This window comes from Benincasa hispida, chromosome 2 (assembly GCF_027475165.1).
Source record: "Benincasa hispida cultivar pf3 chromosome 2, pf3_genome.v1.1, whole genome shotgun sequence".
Taxonomy (NCBI): domain Eukaryota; kingdom Viridiplantae; phylum Streptophyta; class Magnoliopsida; order Cucurbitales; family Cucurbitaceae; genus Benincasa; species Benincasa hispida.
In genome coordinates, this window is record NC_143479.1 from 58,703,197 (window position 1) to 58,718,843 (window position 15,647).

A 15,647-nucleotide genomic window follows, 5' to 3' on the forward strand; every position below is an offset into this window, starting at 1 on the left:
TACATTCGTTGCCGGATAGCTTCCTGCACTTTGTTAGCAATGTGATTCTTAACAAATTGGTCTATACCCTTACAACTCTCCTCAATGAGTTGCAGACTTTCCAATCCCTACTGAAAAGTAAGGAGAAAATGGGAGGTGAGGAAAATGTTGCATCGTCTTCAAAGAAGTTCCATCGAGGTTCGACCTTAGGAACTAAGTCTATACCTTCTACTTCTAACACTAGAAAGTGGAAAAAGAAGAAAGGTGGTAAGGGAAAGGGGAAGGCACCTGCTAACCCACAACCTGTTGCCTAGCGGGGTAGGCGTCCAGTGCCGGTTAACAAGGAAAAGTGTTTCCACTACAACCAAGATGAGCACTGAAAGAGGAATTGTTCTCGTTGGATCAAGGAGAAGAGCAAGGCTAAGGCTAAGGCCAAGGCGAAACAAGGTAAATATGATTTACTGGTGTTAGAAACTTATTTAGTGGAGAATGATGATTCTATCTGGATTATTGATTCGGGCGCCACTAATCATGTATGTTATTCTTTTAAGGGGATTAGATCCTGGCTGCAGCAGGAGGCTTGTGAGATGATGATGCGAGTAGGCACTAGGCACGTCATCTCAGCTATGGCAGTGGAAGGAGTCCAGTTGACTTTACAGAAGAAATTTCTTGTTTTTACATGATGTATTTGTAGTTTCTGAGTTGAAAAGGAACTTAATTTTTGTAAAGTGCTTGTTACAGTGTAAATATACTCTTGAATTTAATTTGAATAAAGTGTTTATTCATAAAGATGGAGTTGAAATCTGTATATAACTTGTATATGCTAAGGCCGTTAGCAACGAGTTACCTCCAAAACATAGAGATGTTTAAAACTGTCGTAATTCAAATTAAAAGTCAACGAGTTTCTCCAAAAGAAAATGTCTACTTTTGGCACCTTTGATTAGGGCACATCAATCTCAATAGGATTGAGAGGTTGGTGAAGAATGGCCTTCTAAGTGAGTTAGAAGAAAATTCTTTGCTTGTTTGCGAATCTTACTTAAGGGTAAGATGACTAAAAGAACTTTTATTGGAAAAGGTTCTCGAGCCAAAGAGCCTCTTAAGTTAGTGCATTCTGACCTTTATGGTCCGATGAATGTGCGAGCCAGGGGAGGCTATAAGTATTTCATCACTTTTACTGATGATTACTCTAGGTATAGGTATGTTTATTTGATGCAACAAAAGTCTGAATCCTTTGAAAAGTTCAGAGAGTTCAAGATTGAAGTTGAAAATGCATTGGATAGACGAATTAAGACACTTTGATCAGATCGAGGTGGAGAGTTTTTGGATTCGAAGTTCTAGGACTATTTGATAGAACATGGAATCATTTCCCAACTCTCAGTGTTGGGTACACCTTAGTAGAATGGTGTAGCAGAGAGGAGAAACAGAATCTTGTTGGGCATGGTTCGGTCGATGATGAGTTACGCTGCCTTATGAACTCGTTTTGGGGTTTTGCAGTGAACACAGCAGTGTATATATTCAACTGTGTTCCTTCCAAGAGTGTTGCGAGAACACCTCTGGAGTTGTGGATCGAGCATAAAGCTAGTTTACGTCACTTCCGCATATGAGGTTTCCCAACACATGTGCTTGAGGCTAATCCAAAGAAGTTGGAACCACGGTCGAGGTTGTGCCTCTTTGTAGGCTACCCCAAAGGTACACAAGGGAGTTACTTTTATGATCTGACGACAAATAGAGTGTTTTGTTTCTACAAACGCTACCTTCCTGAATGAGGATCATATTAGGGAGCACAGTCCACGTAGTAAGATTGTGATACGTGAGCTTTCCAACAAAACTACTGAAACTTCAACAAGATTTATTGAAGGGCCTGCTTCATGAACAAGAGTTGTTGATGATAGTTCATCTGATAGGTCGGTTCCACCTCAAGAGTTGAAACCTTGAAGCAGTGGGTTGGTTGCGAACCCACCTATTCGCTATTTGGGTTCCACGAAAATCTTGGCTATGGTAACCGATGGCGACGTTGAGGATCCGTTGTCTTATCAGAAGGAAATAGAGGATGTTGACTGGGATGAATGGGTCAAAGCCATGGATCTCGAGATGGAGTCGATATACTTCAATTCAGTATGGGATCTTGTAGATCAGCCTGTTGAAGTTAGACCTATAGATTGCAAATGGATCTACAAGAGGAAACGGGATGCTAATGGGAAGGTGCAAACCTTCAAGGCCTGACTTGTGGCAAAGGGATATACCCTAGTGGAAGGAGTTGACTTTGAGGAAATTTACTCGCTTGTTGCCATATTGAAGTCAATCCGCATCCTCCTGTCCATTGCCACTTATTATGATTATGAGATTTGGCAAATGGACGTCAAGACTGCCTTTCTGAATGGCAGTCTTGAAGAGACCATTTATATAGTGCAGCCCGAGAGATTCATTATCCAAGGTCAAGAGCAAAAAGTTTGCAAACTGAATCGATCAATTTATGGGCTGAAACAGGCGTCTCGATCTTGGAATATTCAGTTTGATCCTACGATCAAATCATACAACTTTGACCAAAATGTTGATGAGCCTTGTGTCTACAAGAAAATCATCAACAGTTCAGTAGTTTTCCTAGTGTTATATGTAGATGATATCTTACTCATTGGGAATGATATAGGACTACTAACGGCAGTTAAGAATTGGATAGCGACCCAATTTCAAATGAAAGATTTGGGAGAGGCTCAGTTTGTTCTTGGTATTCAGGTCTTTCAGGATCAGAAGAACAAAGGCTAGCGCTGTCTTAGGCATCGTACATTGATAAGATGTTGCTCAAGTACTCGATTCAGAACTCCAAAAGGGGCCTACTTTCGTTCAGGCAAGGAGTTACTTTGTCTAAGGAAATGTGTCCTAAGACACCTCAAGAGGTTGAGGAGATGAAACGGGTCCAATATGTTTCTGCTGTCGGCAGTTTGATATATGCGATGCTCTGTACTAGACAAGACATCTGTTATGTTGTGGGATTAGTCAGTAGAATCGGTCTAACCCAGGCTAGGGTCACTAGACCATAATTAAGAACATCCTCAAGTATCTTCGAAGAACGAGGGACTACATGCTCGTGTATGGAACTAGGGATTTAATCCTTACTGGATACACAGATTCTGAGTTTCAGACTGATAAAGACTCTTAGAAGTCCACTTCAGGATCAGTTTTTACTCTTAATAGAGGAATAGTAGTGTGGTGAAGCACTAAGTAGGGGTGCATTGCCAACTTCACGATGGAAGCCGAGTATGTAGTGGCTTGTGAAGCTGCTAAGGAGGTCATTTGGCTCAGGAAGTTCCTGATAGATCTGGAAGTTTTTCCAGACATGTCTAGGCCCATCACCATGTATCGTGACAATAGTGGTGCTGTGGCGAACTCCAGGGAGCCCAGGAGTCACAGGTGCGACAAACATATAGAGCGGAAGTATCATCTCATCCGTAAGATAGTACATCGAGGGGACGTGATAGTCACGAAAATTACTTCGAAGCACAACGTTGCTGACACGTTTACGAAGGATTTTCACGGCTACAGTGTTTGAGGATCACTTTCAGAGCATGGGTCTATAGGACCGCTTGCGGCTGGACTAGCCTAAGTGGGAAATATTTTTATACTGGGCCTTAGTGCCCTAATTTATTGTTTTATATTAGTTGTATGTACACCCCACTTGCTTTAGGACAAGTGGGAGATTGTTAAGTATGATGCCCTAAACTCTCGTTAGGTTCTATAATTTGTAAACATAATTTTGAACAAACACTTGTGATGTAATAATATTTGATATTTTCTTCACTTTTGTCTATGGAACGTTAGATGTTTTAATTTCTTTACTACAAACCAATAAACTAATATCCCTGGTTGTTGTTTGTAACTTAAGCATGTATGTGGTGACATACAAATGGATCATGTCGTAAGTGATAACCAAAATGGTCTGTAGTATATGGATATAGGAGGGAAACCTTATCTTGGTAACGCTATGGATGCGGCCCGCTTTGTAGAATAGTTACAAGTGTTATGACTTACTACAGATGGTCTGATCCAGATCATTCATGTGGAGACATGCGAGCAGGGGCATCCTATATAAAAGAGTTTATATAAGACCGGACCATGAAGTGTTATAGTCTCGTTATATAACATTGTTTATGACAGAGACTTCACTTCACTGGGATGACCATAGGTAACATGACCTCAATCCTGAGTGAGTTGGGAACTCCTACCTTTGAGAGCGGTCCTTTGATTTTCACAGGTGCAAGTGGTCAAATCGCCGACTCAAACCTACTACTTTGAGGATTCGTCTGATTTGGGAGCTGAGAACTCATTTACACAAGATGGAATTCACTTCTTCCCCGAAGTAGGGGTAAATAAATAGATTGCTCCCTTAAGGGTTGATTCCGGGGCTTGAACGATGTGGCGCCACACACCTTCTCATGGCCCGAGAGGTGTCCATACATAGTAGGACTATGTTGTATTGTTCATTAGAGGGATCGGTAATACTTAAGGAGTTAGATGTAACTACAGGGGCAAAACGGTAAATTGGCCTAGTTGTACTTACGAGCATCTGTGAAGGGTTATCGTACTGTTGATTGGTTATATCCAATAGACACAGAAATATATCTGTGGTGAAAAGAGTGCAGCTGTTGGTCTTTAGTGAAATATCTGGCTGTTAACAGATGGTGGATCTCGTGGCTAAAGAGTTTAGTCAACTATTCATGTACCATTAAAGCTTCGAACCATAGGTTCATAAGGTCCCCTTGGTAGCTCAATGGATTCAAGTTGAGAATTAGTTTTTGGGTAAGTTTGAAGTGTTTAAATTCACAAGAGGGAGTTTGATTATATATGATATGATTGAACTAGTTAATTATATATTATATGATTGACATTATGTATGAGATATATTATTTTGGAGGAAAATGATATAAATATGATTTATATCTAGTGGATGAGAATAGGACTATGGTTAATGTATTGCATATGATGTAATATTAAACCATAGGTTATAAATATAATATGATTATATTTATTATTTTTTTAACAATTATAGGATAATTGTGTCGGATTTTTCTCCATAACCGAATGAGATGGTGAAAGGTTGCATTCAGCTTTTGTAACTGAAGGTTAAAATGAAAATTGTTTTCATTTTGCAAATGATCAGAGATTCACTCACTGATTTTGTATACTGCCTATCGCATAGCAAACCGAGAGCATACATGACAGCTCAATGTTTCCAAATAATCGTATACACGCACGCAGTTTACTAAACGATCGCGTAGGATTTGCTAAAAGACCGTTAGCTCTTTCTAAACGATCGCGTGCTCGAGCTTTTACTAAACAATCGTCTATACGATCGTGCCCCTTTTACTAAACCATCGTGTATCTCTACCTAAACGATCAATCATCGTCTATATGATAGACACCCGATATCTTCCACTTGCTTGGTCGTGGTATACGATTGTCTCTTCCTTCTTCCCTCTATTAAATCCAACAAAGCCCACACCTCATGGATTCTCACACCGAGAATATCGAGGGTTTCAAGTGGTGGTGTCTTCCTTGCTACTAAGTTCATGAGAAGTCCGTTCGTGGGTAGACGATTTGGTGGACGAATGCTTGGACAATCTCAGCGAGAGCGAGAGAAGCAGTCCTTAAACGAGAACGAGATTTCTGTGAAGAATGGTTCTTCAACTGGTATGTTTCTTGTTCTCTTGTTTTTGTTAAAGTTCAAAGCATGCCTGTAATTTATTGTTAAATGCATATCAAACCTGTTTGATTGTGAATGCAATAATTCTGTCACAATGAGTTTGGAACGATCTTGCTTCCGCTCATAAGTACTCATTGATAAGAGTTTCTTCAAATCAAAGAACTGCCCTCATAGGCAGGAATTCACAACTCACTCAGGATTAAGGTCATGTTACCTATGGTCATCCTAGTGAAATGAAAGTCTCAATTATGAATGGCGTTATATAACGAGACTAAACATTTCATGGTCCAGTCTTATACAAACTTCTTTATATAGAATATCCCCGTTCACATGTCTAATACAAGAATGATCGAGATCAGATCATTTGTAGCGCTTTACAACATTTTTTAACATCTACAAAGCAGATTATACTCATAGTGTCACTAGGATAAGGTATTCCTCCTTATCTATATACTACAAACCATTTAGGTTATCATTTAAAACACGATCAAGTTGTATGTCTCTACATACATGTTTAAGTTACAAAGATAACCATGGATCTTAGTGTATTAGTTTGTGGTTAATGCAACTAAAATATCAAATATTTCATAGACTGAAGTGAATAAAATATCATATATTATAAATCACAAAGTGTTTGTTCATACACGTGTTTACAAACTATAGAACACTACGAGATTTAGGGCATCAACCCCAACAATCTCCCATTTGTTCTAAAGCTAGTGGGGTGTACAAGATAATCAAACTACAAGTACTCAAAATAATAAATTAGGGCACAAACGTCCAGTAAAAGATCTCTCACTTGCCTTAGTCCAGCTGTGGTCTGTCCCATAGACCCATACTCTGCAGGTGACCCTCAAACACTATAGTCGTAAGGGCCTTCGTAAACAGATCAGCAAAGTTGTGCTCCAAAGCTATCTTCGTGACAATCACATCCCCTCGATGCACAATCTCTCGGATGAGATGATATTTTTGCTCAATGTGCTTGCCGCGCTTATGACTCTGAGGCTCACGGGAATTCGCCACAACACCGCTATAACACAATAAAGGGTGATAGGCCTAGACATGTCTGGAACAACTTCCAGATTAGTTAGGAACTTCCTAAGCCAAATGGCCTCCTTAGCAGTTTCACAAGCCGCTACATACTCGGCCTCCATGGTGGAGTCCGCAATGCACCCATACTTGGTGCTTCGCCAAACTACAGTCCCTCCGTTAAGAGTGAACACTAATCCTGGAGTGGAATTTCGAGAATCCTTATCAGCCTGAAAATAAGAGTCTGTGTTTCATGTAGGGATCAAATCCTTAGAACCATACACAAGAATGTATTCCCTCGTTCTCTGAAGATACTTGAGGATCTTCTTGACAGTTGTCTAGTGACCCTGTCCTAGATTAGACTGATATCTACTGACTATCCCTACTACGTAGCAAATTAAGGTCTAGTACATGACATCTGCTAGGTAGTTTCATAGTAGATGTCATGGATTATACGGGTCCCCTATGTGTCTGTTGTAGGCAGTTTGATGTATGTGATGTTATGTACTAGACCTGACATCTGCTACGTTGTGAGAATAGTTAGTAGATATCAATCTAATCCAGGATAGAGTCATTGGACAGCCGTCAAGAACATCCTCAAGTATCTTCGGAGAATGAGGGACTACATGTTTGTGTATGGTTCTAAGGATTTGATCCTTACAGGATACACAGACTCTGATTTTCAGACCAATAAGGATTCTCGAAAATCCACTTCAGGATCAGTGTTCACTCTTGACGAAGGGGTTATAGTTTAGCAAAGCACTAAGCAGAGGTGCATCACTAACTCCACCATGAAGGCCGGGTATGTAGTGGCTTGTAAAGCTGCTAAGGAGGCCATTTGACTCAGGAAATTCTTGACTGGTCTGAAGTTGTTCCAGACATGTGTAGGCCCATCACCCTTTATTGTGATAATAGTGGTGTTGTGGAAAATTCCCGTGAGCCTCGGAGTCATAAGCCAGGCAAACATATAGAGCAAATATCATCTTATCCAAGAGATTGTGCATCGAGGGGACGTGATTGTCACGAAGATAACTTCGGAGCACAACGTTGTTAATCCGTTTACAAAGGCCCTCACAACTACGGTGTTTGAGGGTCATCTGCAGAGTATAGATCTATGGGACAGACCACAGTTGGACTAGGGCAAGTGGGAGATCTTGTATTAGGCGTTTCTGCTCTAGTTTATTGTTTTGTTTACTTGTAATTAGATTATCTTATACACCCCACTAGCTTTAGGACAAGTGGGAGATTGTTGGGGTTTATACCCTAAATCTCTAGGATTCTATAGCTTGTATACACTTGTATGAACAACATTTTGTGGTTTATAATATATGATATTTTATTCACTTCGGCCTATGAAATATGAGATATTTTAGTTGCATTAACCATAAACCAATAAACTTAGATCCATGGTTATCGTTGTAACTTAAGCATGTATGTAGAGATATACAAATGGATCGTGCTTTAAGTGATAACCTAAATGGTTTGCAGTATATGGATAAATGAGGGATACCTTATCTTAGTGATACTACGAGTGTGGTCCACTTTGTAGGTGTTACAAATGTTGTAAACTGCTACAAATGACCTGATCTCGATCATTCTTGTATTAGACATGCGTGCGGGGATACTCTATACAAAGAAGTTTATATAAGACCAAACCTCGAAATGTTTGGTCTCGTTATATAACGTTGTTCATAATTGAGACTTTCATTTCACTAGGATGACCATAGGTAATATGACCTTAATTCTGAGTGAGTTGTGAACTCCTGCCTATGAGGGCGGTTCTTTGATTTGCATGAGTGAGAGTGGCCAGCTCGCCAACTCAACTAGCCTACTATTTTGAGGATTCGTCTAATTGGGGAGCTGGGAACTCAGCTACACAAGATAAAATTCACTCTTTCCTCGAAGTAGGGGTAAGTAGATAAATTGCTCCCTTAAAGGCTGATTCCGGAGCTTGAATAATGTGGTCTCACACCTTCTCTTGGCCCGAGAAGGGTTTAGTCATAGTGGGACTATGATCTATTGTTCATTAGAGGAATCAGTGGTACTTAAAGAGTTAGATATAACTATAGGGGCAAAATGGTAAGTTGGCCAGCTGTACGTACGAGCGATTTGTGAAGGATCATCGTACTATTGGTTGGTTATATCCAATGGACAATGAAATATATTTATAGTGCGAAGAGTGCAGCTGCCAGTCTTTAGTGGAGTGTCCGGCAGTTAATGGATGGTGGATATCGTGATTAAAGAGTTTAGTCAGTTATTCACATACCATTAGAGCTTCAAGCTACAAGTCCATGAGGTCCCCTTGGTAGCTCAATGGATTCAAGTTGAGAAGCAGTTTTTGGGTTAGTTTAAAATGTTCAAATTAACAAGAGAAAATTTGATTATATATGATATAATTGATATGATGTATTTGATACCTTATTTGATTGGAGGAATTAATATAAATTGATTTATATTAAATGCCATAAAAATAGAAAAAAGAACTATATGTTGCATATGATGCAATATTAAAACTATAGGTTATAAATATAATATGATAAGTTAGTTATTGTATTTATTTATAATTTATTAATTATGTGATAATTGATCATTCTTTTTCTCCAATAACTACCTTAGTGGGTGGTTTTAGATGGTTTATGGCATTTGTGGGATAAAGATGAAAAATAGTTTTTCTATTCATTACAATGCCCTACAACCCTCGAGGCTTTGAAGTCCATAGCGCCCGATTCGATCACTCTATCGAGTAGCCAAAGGCAACAAGTTATCAAATTTGACGATCGAGTGACTAAACGATCGCGTCGAGTTCACTTTACGATAGTGCTTTTACTACACGATTGAGCGTTGAGTCTATGCGATAGACTTCCTTTCGCTATATGATAGTGCTACCTATTACTCGATCGTCTCCTCCTCCTCTATTCCTCCTTCCCTCTATCCAAATTCATACAAAGCCGACAACTTCTGAATTCTCACACCGAGAATACCAAGGTAATCTTGTTGTGGTGTCTTGTTCTGTTCGAGGATTGGGTTTTACTCGTTGGTGATTGAGGAAGTTTCAGTTGCTCATTGCGTTCGTGACTGGTCGAGGGAAATACTTGAAGAAATGGTTCTTCAAAAGTATTGTTTTCTTGATCCCTTTGTATTTAATTTTGAAGCATACTATAATTTATCGTTTAATGAATTCTCACAATGGAGTTTGGAACAATCCGCTTCCACTCACAGGTCCTCTAGTTTTAGAGTTCCTTCACAATCGGCATGTTGTCGCCCTTCTACCGTCAGTAGTTGTTGATGGGCTATGAAAGAACATTAAAAGTGAGAGAATGGGGAAGAAACTTGTAGTTTTGTGGAGAGGGTAAGATGAAAGAAAGAGAAGAGGTTTTGAGGAGAGGGAGTAAGATGAAAAGAGAAAGTGAAGAATTCGTAGGTCTGAAGAAGATGAAAGAAAAATAAGTAGGTTTGAGTGAAGTTAGGGTAAAATGAAAAAACTAGAGAAGTAGGTGAAAAGACTTGATGGAAGAGAGAGAACGATGAAAATAATTGATTGGGAGAGAGGAAGATGAAAGGGAAAATGTTTTGAGATTGAAAAGAGAATTAAACAGTTGGGTTTATTAAAATATGTGTTGAGCCATAATGAGTGATATTTAGGTTATTTTTTCCTTTTTTTTAATTACCTTCAATTCGATTTGGTTTTATTGGTTTCAAAAATTTTAACGGTGAATTGAATAAAAAATGATGGTTTTTTTATTATTATTCTTAAACCAAAAAATCCATTTTTTTCCCAAAATAACTAAACCAATCCAATCGATTTGACTCGATTCGCTTTAGTTCTTCGAGTTTTTCATGCACGCCCATACCAGGCAATGCATGTGCATTGAATAAATTTCTTCAAATCAGCCAAAACTGTTAGCAAAAGTTCATAAAACAAAAAAAAAAGTCAACTAAAATTAGTAAAAATCAACTTTTAAGACAAATAGGACTATCATAAGACCATTTTATCAATTTAAGACCAATTATAGCGAAAAACACATGTAAATGTTCATTTTTCCTAAGTAAAAGTATGAAAAAATTAGCCTAAAACATGCATTCATGACATGTATCAGTTATGCTTTTTGTATTTCTTTTATGTTTAATGTTATGATTTTTATATCCATGTTATGTTATGTAATGTTGTGTAAATTTAATGCTATGATTTTTCGTTCTTGTATTCACTTCATATATAAATAATTTATAATTTTTTTATATGCAAATATTTTATGCCCTTTAATTTTGTAGTTAATTTACCAATATTTGATATTATTTTGTAACTTTTTATTTTTTTAAAATTTCTGCTCTTGCATCAATATTTACACATATATGTTACAGTATACATCTAAAATGTTGTTTTACTTTATAAAAATTATTATTGAACATGATCAATTATAGTCTGATTTAGCCACAATCAAAGTTTCATTAAGTAGTTATAATAATTTCCATCGATTTTCATCAATTTTTATAAAGTTTCTCGAAATTTTCATAGATATTTCCATAAAATCGAGATCTTAATATTTTCATCGACATTGTCATTTTGAACCTTGGTTAGTCAACTTACGAGTTCAAAACCTGTTGATGTCAGTTTTTTGGTTTTTTTCAACATTTTTCATTACTGGCCCCTCTTACTGGTTTTTTTTTCATGTTCTAGTTTTTTATTATTATTTATTATATCATTTTCATTTTTTATACTTTATAGTTTGCTTTTCCTTCTCTCTTTTTCATTCATAATCATCATTTCTCCTTTTATCTATTTTGAAATTCTCACACTACATACTACTTCTATTTTTGTATATCATATAATTCATATTTTGTTATTATTTTCTTGGAAAAAATACTAAGGTCACTGGGTTTTGGGATTAACTTTTGTTTGGTCTATATGTATCAAAATCTAACGCTTTTGACCTTGACAGTTTAATAATGTTCGATTTTAATCCTTGAGATAGCAGAATCGTTAATGACTTAACGGTAGGTTGACTAGGATGATGATTGAGCAAACTTATTGTTAGGGTTGATGCCCTTAAGTCTCGTGTCCTATAGTTTGTAAACAGTTTGTACGAACGCTTGTGATGTATGATATATGATATTTACTTCACTTCTTGACTTTGCACATCTGGATGTTTTATTTGCTTTACCACAAACCAATAAACTAAAATCTCGGGTTGTCTTTATGTAACTTAATCATGTATGTGGTGACATACAAGTGAATCATGTCTTAAGTGATAACCAAAATGGTCTGTAGTATATGGATATAGAAGGGAAACCTTATTCTGGTAACGCTATGGATGCGCCCCACTTTATGGAATAGTTACAAGTGTTGTGACTTGTCATAGATGGTCTGATCCTGATCATTCGTATAGGGGACATGCGAGCAGGGGCATCCTATACAAAGAGTTTGTATAAGACCTGACCACAAAGTGTTAATGTCTCGTTATATAACACCATTCATGACAGAGACTTCACTTCACTAAGATCACCATAGGTAACATGACCTCAATCCTGAGTGAGTTGGGAACTCCTGCCATTGAGGGCGGTCCTTTGATTTGTATGGGTGTGAGTGGCCAGGCTGCCGACTTAAACTTACCACTTTAAGGATTTGTCTGATTTGGGAGCTGGGAACTCAGCTACACAAGATGAAATTCACTCTTTCCTCGAAACAGGGGTAAGTAGATAAATAGCTCCCTTAAGGGTTGATCCTAGGCTTGAACGATATGGTGTCACACACCTTCTCATGGCCCGAGAGGTGTTCACACATAGTAGGACTATGTTGTATTGTTCATTAGAGGGATCAGTGGTACTTAAGGAGTGAGATGTAACTACAGGGGCAAAACAGTAAATTGGCCCAACTGTACTTACGAGCATTTGTGAAGGGTTACCTACTCGTGATTGGTTATATCCGATGGATACATAAATATATCTGTGGTAAGAAGAGTTCAGTTGTCGGTCTTTAGTAGAATGCCTGACAGTCAACGGATGGTGGATCCCGTGGCTAAAGAGTTTAGTCAGTTATTCACGTACCGTTGGAGTTTCAGCCACAGGTCTATAAGGTCCCCTAGGTAGTTTGGATAAAGTTGAGAATCAATTTTTGGGTCAATTTGAAATGTTCAAATTGACAAGAGGGAGTTCGATTATATATGATATAATTGAATTGGTTAATTATATATGATATGATTGACTAAATATATGAGATACATTATTTTGGAGGAAATTAGATATAAATATGATTTATATCAAGTAGAGGAGAAAACACCATAGCTGATATATGATATCAAACTATAGGTTATGACTATAATATGATTATATTTATTATTTTATTAATTGGACAGTTATGAGATAATTGGACGGCGTTTTCTCCGAATTCGTGCAGTAGTGGGAAGTTCAATTCAGTTCTATTAACTAAAGAATAAAATGAAAATGGTTTTTATAATTGCAAGTGAGACACATAATTGCTCACGGTGTGATAAGCATTCTATCGCTTAGTGATTGCAGAGCCTATACGATAGCCTACCATTTATTAAACGATCGTATAGACGATCGCCTAGCTTTTACTACACGATCGTGTACCGCACACTAAATGATCAAGCACCCGACTATACGATAGTCTTTCTATTCTCCCACTTGCTTGGTCTTAGTACACAACTGCCTTTCCTCCTCACCTCTACCAAATCTGAACAAAGCACACCCTTTGGATTCTCACTCCGAGAATACTGAAGGCTTCGTGTGGTGGTGTCGTCCTCGTTTGTTGTTCTATGTGCAGAGTTGTTCATGGTAGACGATTGGAGAGTTACGGAACGATGGTCTAGCGAGAGCGAGAGGTCGTACGTGGAGAGAGTGAGATTTCAAATGAAGAAAAGTCTTCAACTGGTATGTTCTCTCGATCTCTTGTTTATTTATCCTTTAAGCATGCCAGTAATTTAGCATTGTTAATGCATATCTATATCTTTGAATGTATATGTGAAAATTTTGTCACAATGAATTGGAAAAATCCGCTTCTACTCATAGGTATTTTTATATAAAAGTTCATTCACTTTTAATCTAAATAAATTGGTTATAGGGCAAAAAGTTCACTAATGAAGCTAGCTTTATGAAGCCCTTTTGAAACCAATGACTCTGCATTATTATCTCAAAATCTCAAATGTTGAAGCTTTCTGCTGGGGATCAACAACCAGAAGCTTGGACACCATTTTCATGGCTTCTGAATAAAACTATGGAGGAAACTCAAACTTGGCCTTGAAAAACTTCCTATGCAACTTCATCGCATTATCAAGTTAAAATGGCAGAGTCCCAGCAAGCAACACAAACAAAATCATCCCACAGGACCAAATATTCCCCTTATGTCGTCATCTTAGATATTATATTAAATTTACCTTCACCGATCGGTTTAAGCTGTTAGGTCAATTGTGATTTCATATGGTATCAGAGCAGGTGGCCCGAGGATGTTATATGTTCAAACCCCTGCAACGTTATTTTCTCCTATAATTAAATTCGTCTTCACCAATCAGTTTAAACTTTTAAGTCAGTTGGTGATTTAAGATAGAACCAGGCTTCAAAATAAAGATAAAGTGTCTCAATGGAAATGTAACGTCAGAGGAGTGTCTCTTCGGTGTCTTTAATTACTTATTTTTTATTTCTCAAAAAGAAAACTTTGTCTTATCAAAATTGAAATCTCAAGGGGAAAAAGTATTAGATTTTGAAATAAAACATAGAGAACAAATACCAAATAAAAACTAACCCCAAAACCTAGGACCGAAAAGATATTTACCCTCTCTAGTTCATAATCTCAATCGTCTCTTTACTCGTATTTTTTCCTCTTTATTTTTTTCAATCTATTGTTTTGAAATTTGATTTTACTTTTTATAATACACTGAAAATACATAATTTTTTGAAAAAAGTAAATTGATTATAAACTAGATCGATTTTACTCTTGAACTAAGGCGAACTATGTTTGGGATTTTAAAATAATTGATGGGAACTATGTTTTTAGAAAAATCAGCTGTAAAAAGAAGTAAAATAGTATCTAGTAAATTTCAGCTTAAACTTGAAAAAGTTTATTAGAGTGTTTGGTAAATAAATACAAAAACTTCTTATTTTAGATATAATAACTAAAATAGACTTATAATTATTTTTTTTCGTAATTAAAAATCTTAAATAATTGTTTAATATGATCAGTTTTGTTTGTTATTGATTAATTTTTAACTATTAAAAATAACTTTATTTTAAAAAAATGACTAGAGTATACTTTTTTCTTTTAAATGATACATTTAACTCATGAAAAATAGAAAATAGATTTGATTAGGTGAGAAATAGATAAATAAATCAAATAAATCTTCTTTTTAAAGTATAAAATTGAAAATTAAATGTTAATTAAAAGTTTTACTTAATTTTAGGAGAATTTAAAAATTAGAATGATACTACTTTTAAAGTCAACGTGAAATAAACGTGTGCTATTTAAAAGTAATTTTAACATATTTAATTTAAATATGTTTTACCAACCGCCAATCATAGCTTAAATCGATCATGCTTGATTGTAAACTAGACCACTAATTCACTTGATTATAGACTTATGAACTAAATATTAAATCAATAATCATTTTTCAATTTTCACTATTATCTATTATTTCATTACCAATTATATTTTACTTCTGATTATTACTTTATATGTTTAAAGTCATAGTTTATTATTTAAATGAGTATGTTCTAAAATTTCACGGTATTTTTGTAAGTTTTCATGATATTCATCATTTTTTTCCAAAATATTTGTCGTATTTAAATATTCGTCGATATATCCATAAATCTGAGTTACCGATATTTACATCGATAACGATATTTTTGTCCTTACTATTACACGATCATAAACGTCCAGAGTCGAATCGTTACTTTTGAAATAAATGGTGTATATATACTAACATTACAAGGT